At 42.4% G+C, this 12,368-nt stretch overlaps 1 protein-coding gene across 2 annotated transcripts in view; it reads right to left on the reverse strand.

Annotated features, from left to right (window-relative positions):
* RHOBTB1 (Rho related BTB domain containing 1) overlaps positions 1 to 5,602 on the reverse strand; it is a 55,118-nt gene extending 49,516 nt beyond the window's left edge. Inside the window, exons 1-2 of one of the 2 annotated variants that reach the window (XM_030487406.1) lie at positions 5,110 to 5,602; positions 397 to 495 (exon numbers count right to left, since the gene is read on the reverse strand). The gene's annotated coding sequence lies outside the window, so the exon portion shown is untranslated. Of the gene's footprint in view, positions 1 to 396; positions 496 to 4,690; positions 4,931 to 5,109 lie in introns of those variants that run through there. The other variant, XM_030487408.1, reaches the window with a different exon arrangement.
* Positions 5,603 to 12,368: the final 6,766 nt, after the last annotated feature.

Consider the following 12,368-nt stretch of genomic DNA (forward strand, 5'->3'; position numbering starts at 1 on the left):
AGTTACTCTGAATAAGTATTCACTCTTGAAAATTTGACTTCACAGCTTCAGTTTCTTTGATGCCTTGAAGAAAAGATTGACATTGGGTCAAAAGCTACTATGTGCAGAATCCGCCCATTACACTAACTCTGCAACAATGCAGATCCTTTATACATATGTTTTTATCTACTCAAATATCAGAACAAGTCTGACTAATCCTGTAAGCGAAAGGATTAATTCTGGGACTTTTTAGTTAAGACTTTCAGCACAAAGCTATCCAAGTCACAGATGCTTTAATTTTAAAACACCTGATGAAAAGCTGCTGGACAGAACAGCAGCAGTGACAGACAATGCCAAGTGAAATTAGCCAGTTTTTCTTTTTTTCTTTTTTTTAAATTTCTCCCTAAGAATACTTACCTCACGGGAGAAAATAATGTTCATATCCATTTTTAACAGCTTGATCAAAAGCAGAATTCCATTAAAGATATTTCAAGTCCTTCTCTTACTGTGGCACTCCTGAAAGGAAAAGGAGACAAAAAATAATTAAAAAAAAAAAAGGGCAAAAAAAAAAAAAAGAAAAAAAAGAAAGAATAAGCCTTACTGTTTTCAGCCTAAAATTACAATACATGCAATAGCAAAGACATTTCTTATGATCCGTTTTATATTGTAAACCAGGCCTGCTTGGTCAACAAAACAGCCTTTCAAAGTTTCAAACAGGTAAATTAAATATCTGCATCTTCACTCCAATGCAATGAAGAAACCATGGGTAGATAGACGAGCTTTTGAGCATAACTGGAGATTGACACAGCTCTGCCAAACAGAACTTGTTCTTGAATAGTTTTCCTCTGGATTTAGGGAAAAAAGAACAAAAAAAAAAAAAAATCACCTTTCATGTCAGAATCAAACGCTGTTTATCACAGTTAACCAGTTTTTCATAGATTATCTAAGAGACTCTGAAGAGGGGTTTTTTTGCCCACAAGACTCTAAAACATAAGATGCCAGCCTGATGACATGTGAACTGGGACTTCTGTGTTGCTTTCACCTTTAGTCACAAATGAAATTAATCATACAAGTGTGTCATTTGGTTTGGTAAATGTCTGCATTACTGTGGCTTGGTTTCCATCCAGGAGCAAGGCTGAGGTTTTCCAGGAACCTAAGGTGGGAGCAACATTGATTTCACCTCAGATGCTGCCCTAAACGCAACACTCAATGATACAAGTAGCTTTTGGATGTTTCATGCTAGCTTAAAAAACAGAAGCCAAACACAGATTCTCCGCTGAAGAGGCTGGAATCCTGCTTATCTTTTCTAGGCATTTCTCCCTCCTTATCAGCAACATTTAGGAGTTGAATTTACGATTCAAGTTAGTTTCTCACAGAAATTCCCATCTTCTGTAGATAGTCTTCACAAGACAACAGTGAGGGCAGACAAAGGAAAATGAAGTAACACCTCCCTCATTCCGTCTTTGTGGACCAGGCAAGCCACTGGAATTGACACTAGAGCTAGAGGCATGATCTTTACAGACATTTAGAAGTCCTTCCCTTCCCTAGAAGCACCTTTGCTACTTACCCATAACCATTTTAGTGGCCAAGACCATATCAGTCTTCCTTAACTGCCATGTTTCATGCAGCTATGACTTTTGAGACTCTTCTCACCATCTTTTCTATTGTGTTCATGGTGACTTTCTGCAAGGCAGGCCTTTACAGTCTCCACACATAACTCCCTTTGTGAGCCCTTCAAACAACAGCCTTATCCCACAGTGAAACAAAACCCCAAATAATGAATTTAATAGTGGCATTAGCACACACAGGGCTCTCAAACTATTCAATACCTATTTATGTGATACTTTACCATTCATGACTGTTCATCTCTTTCCTCAGTACTGATGGCAGATTAGAAGTTATTTACAACTTCTTTCAAAAAAAAAACAACCAAAAAAACCAAAACCAAAAAAAACCCCCAACAAAACAACCAAACAAAAAGGGGATCTGGTTCATCTGATCATGAACCTCAGAGCTTTCTCTGTTTTTATTACACTGAGACCTCATACATTTCAACCAGCCTTTCTCTGCTTTGCCCTCATTAAAATCCACAGACATGGCCTCCACAGATACCCTGAGATCCTTCTCACTCTGAAACAGGCATGCAAAGCCGTTCTACCAGCTCATTCATAATTCTTATTCAGAAACCATTAATTATTTACATTACTGTCCTCTTAAAGGCCACACTGAGACTCCTGCTTGCTGAGACTTTTTTAATTGTTATGCTGTAAAGTCAGACCAGTTGTTGGAAGAGTGTAAACAGATAGAAATGTAGTTAAACTTGATTTTCATAATTTCTAAAGTTATAAGCCTAAAAGTTCCACTTCACAGGAAAAAAAAGTTTCTGGCTTCCAACCCCCTGCCCCTCAATCTTACTTCTGCTTTCTGGGTTTGAAGATAATTGGGACCACAAAAAAAAAGTCCTAATATTAATTAGCATTGTGCTGCATGATTACAACTTCAAGTCATAAACATCTTCCCTGCCATGGTAGTGGAAGATCTTTTATTTCTACAATGCAGATCTGCACTCAGAAGAATATAGCAGTTAAACCTTACACGCAACTTCCTTTTCTGAGTCTTGAGGAGTTCACAGCTGAAAAGAGAGCTGGCTTTATGTGACTCTTACCCTGTGTGCCTGCACCAGAGAGCACCAGTTCTAGCTATGGCATTGCAATTCCCTCTCTCTTCCATCTGCTCCTCACTCAGGCAGGCATTACATGAACTAATGCTCACTATGGTGCTGTGTGCAGGACCTGCAGTAAGGTCACCATAAGCTGAGGGAAACTAAAGTCAGGTGCAACAAAGAGTAATTCAGTGAGGGATGTATCTATATAGTCTTATTCTCCAAGGTGAGGAACTTCCTTTAAACAGGCAGGAAGAGGAGGAGCAACTGGTTGTTCCCACAGGTTGGCAGGTGATACAACTGCAGTGCAAGCCAGGCCCAAGTCTCCCAGGAAGACAAGACCATGTGGAACACTGGGCTCTCTGAATGGCTCCTTTGCGCCAATGCATAACCAGTCGTGTGATTTTGCTTAGAAGCTTCTTCTGCTCTGGACAAGTCATTCCGCTAACACAATGACACTAGAGAAAACTCAAGGAAAACTCCGCCCAATTTTCTCCTCAAATCCACCTCAGCTTCACCTCTGGGTTGTTCAGTCGCCTAAATTGATCCAGCCTTTTTTTCTCACCCAGTCGTAGGATTATTACCAAACTAACAATATTGCAGAATTTTACCCTCTCAACCTACCTAAGAGCTTCCTTTTACTTGCCTATCATCTCTATGTTTCATGTTTCTGTAACATCACACACTTACAGTACATCTGCCCAAAGTGTCTTCAACAAACTTAAAGGGATTAGGTGGAAGAAAAGTAACTGCTTATAAGCATAGTGTTTCTGTTTTGCATAATATGGCCTTACTTCAAGCTTTTGCTTTTTAAAAGTTCAAATATCAGAAGAATTTCGAGTAAAAGAAAGAGCAGTGAACCTTAGTTCACTGTTGTAATCTTTACTATGACACACCTCACTTGCTGTACATTACATGGTTGAACAGACAGGAGAAATTTTACCTCCCATTGATAACTAAACCAACATTTCCTCTCAACATATTTTCAAACCTTTAATATTCCAGAATCTATAGTAAATGCAAGTGTTTTGCCCTTCTTACTTCAGTTTAGGCAAGTGTGCTTTTTCTGGTGTGTCCCTTAGTGATAAATTATTGTTTTCCTGTATTAATTACACAGACAAAAGTAACTGATGATGTATGACGCAAATATTTTTATTTAACCAAGTACAAATGATGGCATTTGGTAAGAAGTTGTCAATCAGGTTCTAAAAGAAGACTGGATACTATGATTACCACTAAAACCTACCTTAGGAGGACCCACAATGACTCAGTTAAACAGCTGCTAAACAAAAGTATATCTACTAAAGCTCTAATTTCCTGTGCTCCCATCTCTGAAAGGAAAAGTTTTACCCTTCTACAATTCCTCTTTTCTGAGAGTTGCTAAATTGCCGGGCTGGGTATGGCCCAGCAGAGGTTCTCAACAGCTGTAAGAACAGCAGGGGCTCTCTAACTTCTTCTTGCTAGTCTTTTTGGACATATGTGCTTCTTCATAACCAGCTCCTCCTGTATCTGGTTCTCTGTGCGCATTTGCACTCTGTACCAATTGCAAATTTCATTCATGTAATGCAGAGACCCATTAATAATTTAAGATTAAAATGGAACCCAAGGGCAGGAATATTCCATTTTTGCCCATGTGATAGATGTTACTTTGCTCGTACGTCAGCTCAAGTTATCTTTGTGCATGCTACATTAATTCAGTAAATTGCTTTTCAAACAAAGTACATTTAGAAAGAACTTGGAGAATCTATATGAGAGGAAAGTTTAATTTTTAGGTCAAATGTGCCAGATCAATATCTAGAAAGTAACATACAAACAGATTTTAGATTTGTCCATTGAGTTTTCAAAAAGAGGAGGTAGACAGAATAAATAAAGAAGCCCTCTGCACAAACAAGTAAAAGTCCTATCAGCTGTAGTGATAAATACCGCAGCACACTATTTACACCGTGTTCAACAAGAGAATAAATACATCTAACGGTATTTAACAACTCAATAGCGTTGCAGCAGGACCGCCCGCACACCCAAGGGAGCGGTCAGCAGTTTTAGCCTTACCGGGGAAGGGAACGGGACACCAGGTCAGGCCAGGCAGGTGCCGGGTCCCCGCCAGGGGCAGGACGCGCCCCCGCTCAGCGCTCCGGAGGAGCCGCGGCTCCTGTCAAGACCTGCCCTCTCAGACGGGCGGTGGTGGCCGGCGCACCCCGGCCCGCTGGGCAGCGCCGTCCCGAGCCCCGCGGTGGCTCGGCCGCCCGCCGCTCCTTTCTCCGCGGTGGCTTGCAGAGCCTCCCGCGTCCCTCGAATCCAGCGGAGCTTGCCACCCCGCCCGGCCCCGCCCCAGCCCCGCTGGGTCACCTGCGTCCCTACGCGCCCGGCACGGCAAGCGCCTCAGGAGACTCGGCCAGCGCCCAGCAGCAGGGGCGCCTGCCGCTCTCTCTCCTTGCCCGCGCGAGTGCCACCGCGGCCGCGCGTCTCACCTGAGCGCGGAGGGGGACCCGCTGAGGTCAAGGGCAGAAGTGCCAGCCGCTTCCCACAGCGCTCTGCTCTGCTCTGCCCGGCGCGGCGCGACTCACCTCCCCAGCTGTGCGGTACCGTGTTGTACTGCGCGGCCCGCCCTGCCCTGCCCTGCCCGGCCTGGCCCGGCCCGGCCGGCGGGGAGCGGAGAGGCCGGCGCACCTCAGGCAGCCAACCAGCCCCCCGGGGCGGGCTGCGCCGGGCTGTCACGTGAGCGCGCTCGAGCACGCGGTGCCGTTACAGCCGCGCGCGCCGGCGGCGGGAGGAGGGCGGGGAGGGAGCGGCGCTGCTTGCCGCTGCGCTCTGTGGTGCCGCGCGCCGCCGCACAGGTGAGGTGCGACGGCTCCCGCCGCCCCGGCACGGGTGTAGCCGCGCCCCCCCTCCCCGGGGCTTCTCGTCCCCTCGGGCAGCGGCGCGCCACCCTTCCTGCCCACGGGAGAAACCGTTTCCAGGAACTGAGGGGCTGCTGAGGCAGGAAATCCTGCGGGGCCCAATGAGGGGGGCGGCTGCGCTGGCGGGGCCGGGATCGGGCATCCCCGCAGCGGGGAAGGTGCCCTGTCCTCCCTTCGGTATGACTAGCAAGGACACCCACGACCTGTGTAAGCACATGCATGAAGAAGTGTTGAATCCGTTGGCAGGATCAGGGTCTGTGTGTTTCTATGGAGTGTGTATACTTCTGTGTTTAACATTTCTGTTTGCTGAGTAAATTACACTGTGCTGTTCACCTCAGTTTCTCCACAAAGAATTTTCATGCTGAATCATAGCTGAAAAGCAACATTAAGCCTGTTTTCCTACCAGGATGCTTCCCACTTACACTGCCCTCAGGGCATTTGACCTCTCTATCAATAATACAGTAACAGAACTCTTGAAAGAGAACAATAGTGGGAAGTCATAAGTAATCCACCACTGTTCAGTATTTAAAAGGGTTGTAGAGCATGTTGCCAAAATGCTTAGCTAAAGTTTGAGGAATGGCCCAGTAGCCTGGTATTAAAGGAATTCTCTGCTTGCTCAGGGTCTTGGACTTGATTTTCCACCCTAGATCTTCCTGTTTGTGGGTTCAGGAGGAGTTTTGAGGACTGTGGAGACCAGGCACTGCACAGTGCTTCATGTCACTCAGCAGTGAGATTTAAAGTTAGTTGTGGAGAGTGTCTGACAACATAGCTCTTCTAGGCTAAAGAAAAAGTGATACAGGGTCTAAAGGCAGCAGGAGCTGGCAGTACTGCAGGTAGAGGCAGGCTGGGCTTGCTGTCAAAGTGCTCTCCTGGTTGAAAGGCAGAGGTCAGGCAGCCTGCCTAGAACTAATGAATCTAGCCCCCAGATCATGAAAGCCAGAACAAAAGTGGTGTTCACTGAATTTGCTTTCTTCTTTTGGGGATTTCTATTTCATGTGCTTTCCTGTGGAGTCATGAAGGCCTGAAATTTACCTGTAACAGTGCTGCTGTACACATGCATATTGTACCAGTACATGCTGTACTAATATGCTGAACTGTGCAGCAGGGTGAATTAGCCCATGTGTAACTCCATGCTGCCATGGATAGAATGCCTTCAGCACATAAATCATCCCTTTTGAGTACTGTCAAGCACCAGCATACCCTCTGCTTTAACTTTGTAAAAGAAATGCGGGATGATAATCTCAGGATTCCAAGAACTGAGCCTTTACAATAAATGACAGTTGGTATTGTAAGCCCCTTATTAAGGAAACAAAAAGAAAAAGTGTGAACAATTTGGGTAAATTTTGAGATTTGGAATAAGTCCTGAAAAAGAATGACCTTTGCAGGTGTGGTACCAATGGCAAAGGAAGATTGCTAGTTATTCCCTAGGAATGGAAGAATTATTTTGTTTGGGAAGAGTTTATTCAGAGTTCTGGTAACTCATATTTAGAGCCCCAATGAGGAAGCTTCCACAGTGCTTCCACAGCATTTGCGTGCAAAGTGTGTAGTTGGGCAATTCCAATTAGTACAAACAAACAGTCTAAATTCCTGTAACTTGTGCTGGAAACACACTACACCAAGGCAATTGGAGCAGACAGCTGAGCTCACAAGGTTATCATCTGTATCTGTCCAGAAGACAGCCTCAAACCTTGTATTGGCTAACATTTTTAGCTCTGCTAACTAAATCCACATGAGATAAAAGTCAACCCATACAAGAGGTTATATAGTTTGCTTTCAGTCAGCTGCATTTTGTGAACACTGAATGACTTGCTTCTATTTCATGTATTTCCCTTAGCATTTCAAAATGAATTTAGATTGTGTGAGAACGTTCTTGACTGACGGTTTTGGAAATTGAACTCCCATGTTTAATCCCAGACTGGGCACAGCACAAGGAAACTTCTCAATGCTACTAGGGAGGAAACTTTTTGCTAGGCAGAGGATAGTCCCATTCACTCACTTTCCCATACCAGAAAATGAAGGATTTCCTGTTTCTTCACTGCCCTGTAGTTACTGGGTCTAGGATATTTTTGTTACATTAAAACTAAGCCTTAGATACTAAACCAGCATGTTTAATTCCAAAAAAGCTAGTCTTTAGTAAGTCATCTGCTTTTTAAAGTATGATTTTTCTGTTTCAGCCTTAAATTAGTTAGACAGTAGTATGGAAAGCTAATGTCTTTTACAGCACACTAGCTCTGTTTTCACCAACTTTATTTTATTGTCTTTACTGATTTTTGCAAACAAACTTATTTCTGCTTTTAAGATGCAGCTTATTTTTGTGTAAAATTGCAGGTGTTGAAGCTATAAGCAGAGATGGAGAGTGTGATATTGCCATTCAAAGTGCACATGGAATAGATGAGGAGAAGCTGTGTAAGTTCTAGGCTTCCAGGAATGGATGCCAAAGCATTTTATTAAATTTGCTGCTAAGAATAATTGTTGGCTGAGAGCTGTGTAACTTCTATGACAATATCTCTTGACCCAGTCATAAGACAGACCGATACCAGTCGTGATGTCAAGACTGTGATTACATTGCTCCCCATTCACAGAAGACATTGTGGTCACAAAAATGTTTATGGTCGTGAGTCTTTTTATTGCTCCACCATTGTATATGAGCAGCAGTGATGTTATTCTGACTATAGTAGCACCAGATGACTCATATCTTCCACTATATGTCTGGGTTCTTAAAGGATAACAAGAATGGGAGAGGTTTTTGTTCTGCAGAAAAGTGATGCAAAATCTATTCTGTGATGATTGGTTCATTTGTCCTCTTCAGCACCCACTAAATATATAGGATGGAGATAGACTGCCTGAGCTTTCCCAAAGTCCTAACACCTGTTTTCAAAGAGTGCCTCAAAGCATTAGCTGTCACAGTTAACAGAGTGTAGGCCTTTGTGCTGTGGTGGATAAAGAGTGTTTGTGCACTCAGTTCTGCTAACTGAACTGCGGTGACAAGGGGTTCATATGGGAGGTGGCGATGAGCAGGTCTCTGGCCTTTCCAGATAGGCCTGGAAGCCAATGGCTCATTATGCTGCAGTTTATTGAGATGATTTAATATTTCACCCTCTGTTGTCACAGATGCTTTTATATTTTACTCTCCATTGTCTTAGGGTTGTGGCTGGTTACTGCAGCCCTTTACGGCCACATCGGAGAGGAACAGGCTTCAAATAGTGGCATTCCATCTCTGAGTATTCTCTGCCTCTGCCCACAGCATCCAGCAGGCTGTGGCCAGCTCTGGCTGACATTCCTATTCACTGTCATTTGGTGTAAGGGCGGGTGGAACTCCTGTTTTCCACATCTCTGTGTGGCAAACATTGTACCGGCCTTGTTGCTGCTTCTTTGTCCCAAGAGACATCAGAATTACAGTGACTTAGATACTGGGGGGTTTCAGAGCCTTTCTTATAAGGCTTTACTATGGCTTTAAGCTGTAATACAACAAAACATTACAGAGTAGCGGGAGGTTTTAGTTCTTTCCTATGAGATTTTGGCAAGCCCACACCTAAACCACTGTCCATAGTTCAGTGGAAGTTGTGAACAAAGCAACAGCTGAATAAAACGTCAGAGGGCATACTATAACCTTTTGCTGAAGGTTTACGTCATCTTTATAGGCTGTTATAAAAATATTATTCTAAACACTGAAGCAATCACCAATGTGAATCATATTGTGCTCATTCTAGACAAATCTACGTAAGACTGGCCGAGTTTTGTCTGGGTAGATACTGGCTTGGAAACTACATGAGAGAGAAGGGATTTCACTGGCAGATTGTTGTAATAGTGAAATATTTTAGCCTAAGCAGAAATACTAGTTAGAGTGTGGAGATGCCAAATCATACTATATAACAGTCATGCAGAGGGAATCCATTCTTAATTTTAGCAAGCCTACCTGAATCTCCCATTGTGTTGGGACTCAGAAATAGTAGGAGTTAAAGGACAGCAGAATTCCTGACATGTAGTGGTTCTAACAAAAAAACTTTTGTTAACTCTGCTCTGATGCACAGTTTCTGTTTATCCAGCATCACTCAAAATGGTCTTCATACAGCTCCTTCTTCTTAAATACATCAGTTCAAATGTAAAAGAATTCTGTAGAACAAACTGGAGCTGCAATGCTTGCTCCTTCCGACCCCCCATTTATCTTGTTGATAAGTTAGAACAAGCAAATAAGGATACAAACTTTGACTTTGTTTCTATCTTCACAAATAGTGCTCACAGTACCAAAAGGCTTTGGCTAAAACAAGCCAGTCTGTATAATTACAGAAAAAACAGTGCCTTCTGATATCTCAGATTATGATGTGCATGCAAACATGGATACACACATGTCTGAAATGGCAATACTGGCAATTTTTCGAGTTCTGAAGCTATGTTACAATATGTTACTGTAATTACATGCAGTTGTTGAATGTTTGAACCTCATGTAAACACCCTTTTCCAGACCTGGTAAAGCTACCATCCATACAGGGAAAATTAACTATAAATAGTATTTCTTCATGCTGTTTAATCTTCTAGTCTCTTAATTTCTTTGTTCTTTCTCCAATTTATCAGTTAAAATAAAGGTTTTAAAAAAAAGTCCTTAATGAAATCAATCACTGTCAAAGCTTCGTCATGGTTTCTAGATATTGACTGCTACTCTGCTAGAACTTTCAAGAAACACCAGAGTATTTGAAGGATCATAGTTTGAAATATTCCAGGAAAATTCAGATGCTTTGAAACCTGAGGAAGGTACAGACCAGCTGGTGTAATCAGTGTTGTTACTTGTTATTTGGCTACCAGCTCTTAAGCAGGTGCACTGAAGTAAACTTTCAACAGTTCATAAAGAGTTAATGTACATATTCATAAGTATGTAATATTTTGGTTGAGCCATTACAACTGTAACTCTTGATAATACTTTTTTGTCCATGATATGCTTTAAAGGTATATTAATAATTCAATGAACTTTTGAATATTATATTTGTATTTACCCCTTCAATTATAATCTATTATGAAGAACAACACCTTTAATTTCTCTGTTCCTCATCCAGTAGACCTCCAACCACAAGTGTTGCCATTTGACTGACATACACAGTTTAGAAATATTTCTTAATGTCTCACCAACTTGAGTTTTGAAAACTTCTTGACAACTTCTGAAGAGAATTCTTGACAGTATTTCCATGTTCTGAAACTGCAGAACAAGGTTTATGATGTGACTAGCACTAAAACGGATCAATAGATACTTGTATCTCTCAACACAAGCACCATTTTATTCAGTTGTGACTGCACATAGCCACTAGCCAACACCTAGAAGATACACAGGAAACTAAAGAATTAAATCTGGCCACGAATACTGAAACAGCAAAATAATCACAGAATCGTAGAATGGTTTGGATTGGAAGGGACCCTTGATGGTTGTCTAGTCCAGCCTCCTCCCCTGCAATGAGCTGGGACATCTTTAGCTAGATCAGTTTGCTTAGAGCCCCGTCCAACCTTACCTAGAGTATTTCTAAGGATGGGGCATCTACTGCCTCTCTGGGCAACCTGTTCCAGTATTTCACCACCCTCATTGTAAAAAAATATTTTCTTTACATCTAGTCTAAATCTCCCCTTGTTTAGTGTAAAACCATTGCCTCTCATCCTATCGTAAGAGGTCCTACTAAAAAGCCTGTCCTCATCTTTCTTATAAGCCCCCTTTCAGTACTGAAAGACCACAATCAGGTCTCCCCAAAACCTTCTCTTCTCCAGGCTGAAAACCCCAAGTCTCTCAGCCTTCCCTCACAGGAGAGGTATTTCATCCCTCTGATCATTTTTGTGACCCTCCTCTGGACCCGCTCCAACAGGTCCATGGCTTGTGCTGAGAAATCTGAAAGAAGAGTCCTGCCAGTTTAGATGGCAGCAACTAGAGTTGCAAAGAGAAATTGTTAGAAGTTATTGATATAAACTTCAGTTATTCCCAATTTCCCTAAATACAACTTCTGAGACACAAGGCCAGAGGGGTTTTAAAGCTGTCAGTGAATCTTCAATATACAGTCAGAATCCCAGCTTCAGGGATGAAGGCCTGCCAACCCTGATACAACAATTACCAGCAGGGCCTACAGGGCATCAAGATTCAGTTCTATCAGAAGGGATTTGAACTTGCAGCAGTGCAGTGACATGCACTTTTCCTACCAAGTACAGAAAAGAAGCACTTCTGCAGGGTCTTATTTTGAGACTACTCATCGCTAAGTCATGGACCACGTTACTGGTAGGAAATCAGTTGCAACGACCTACCCTAGCAAGTCATAGATAGGAAATCAGTGTCAGTACTTCTGACTAGAGGAAATATACTTCCTTTCCACCTCTGAATCTATTTTGGCTCTTTGAAAGATGACATGGCAATCTGTCCTATCTGTTCTATCACATCACTTGTACTGTTACATATTGTGGCTCCCAAGAACAGAAAATACAGTGGAAAAACTTGACAAAATCCATAGTTAAAAGCCAGGTTATTTTTATATTTTGGGTTTGTTTTGTGGAAAATATATGACTTTTTCATTTCTTAGGCAGAAGTTGATCTCTGATGTAAAAAAGCTGTAGCCTCAGAGACGCAGTTTGCTTTCTGAATTATTTGGCAAGGGCATTTGTATTTTGTTATTAAACTGGGCCATTAGAAAGAGAACTAAGAAGTAGTTTGGGATTGGCCACTGTAAAATTGATTAATAAAGCATATACATTTATCTGAAAACATTCTGGTTCTTAGGCTGTATTTATGAGCTTTCAAACACTCTTGTTAATTATTCTTTGATAATTGATCCTGTTAGGAATTAAAAGCAAAGAGCACTCCTAACTGG

The sequence above is a fragment of the Strigops habroptila genome, chromosome 5 (assembly GCF_004027225.2).
Source record: "Strigops habroptila isolate Jane chromosome 5, bStrHab1.2.pri, whole genome shotgun sequence".
In the NCBI taxonomy this organism is placed as follows: domain Eukaryota; kingdom Metazoa; phylum Chordata; class Aves; order Psittaciformes; family Psittacidae; genus Strigops; species Strigops habroptila.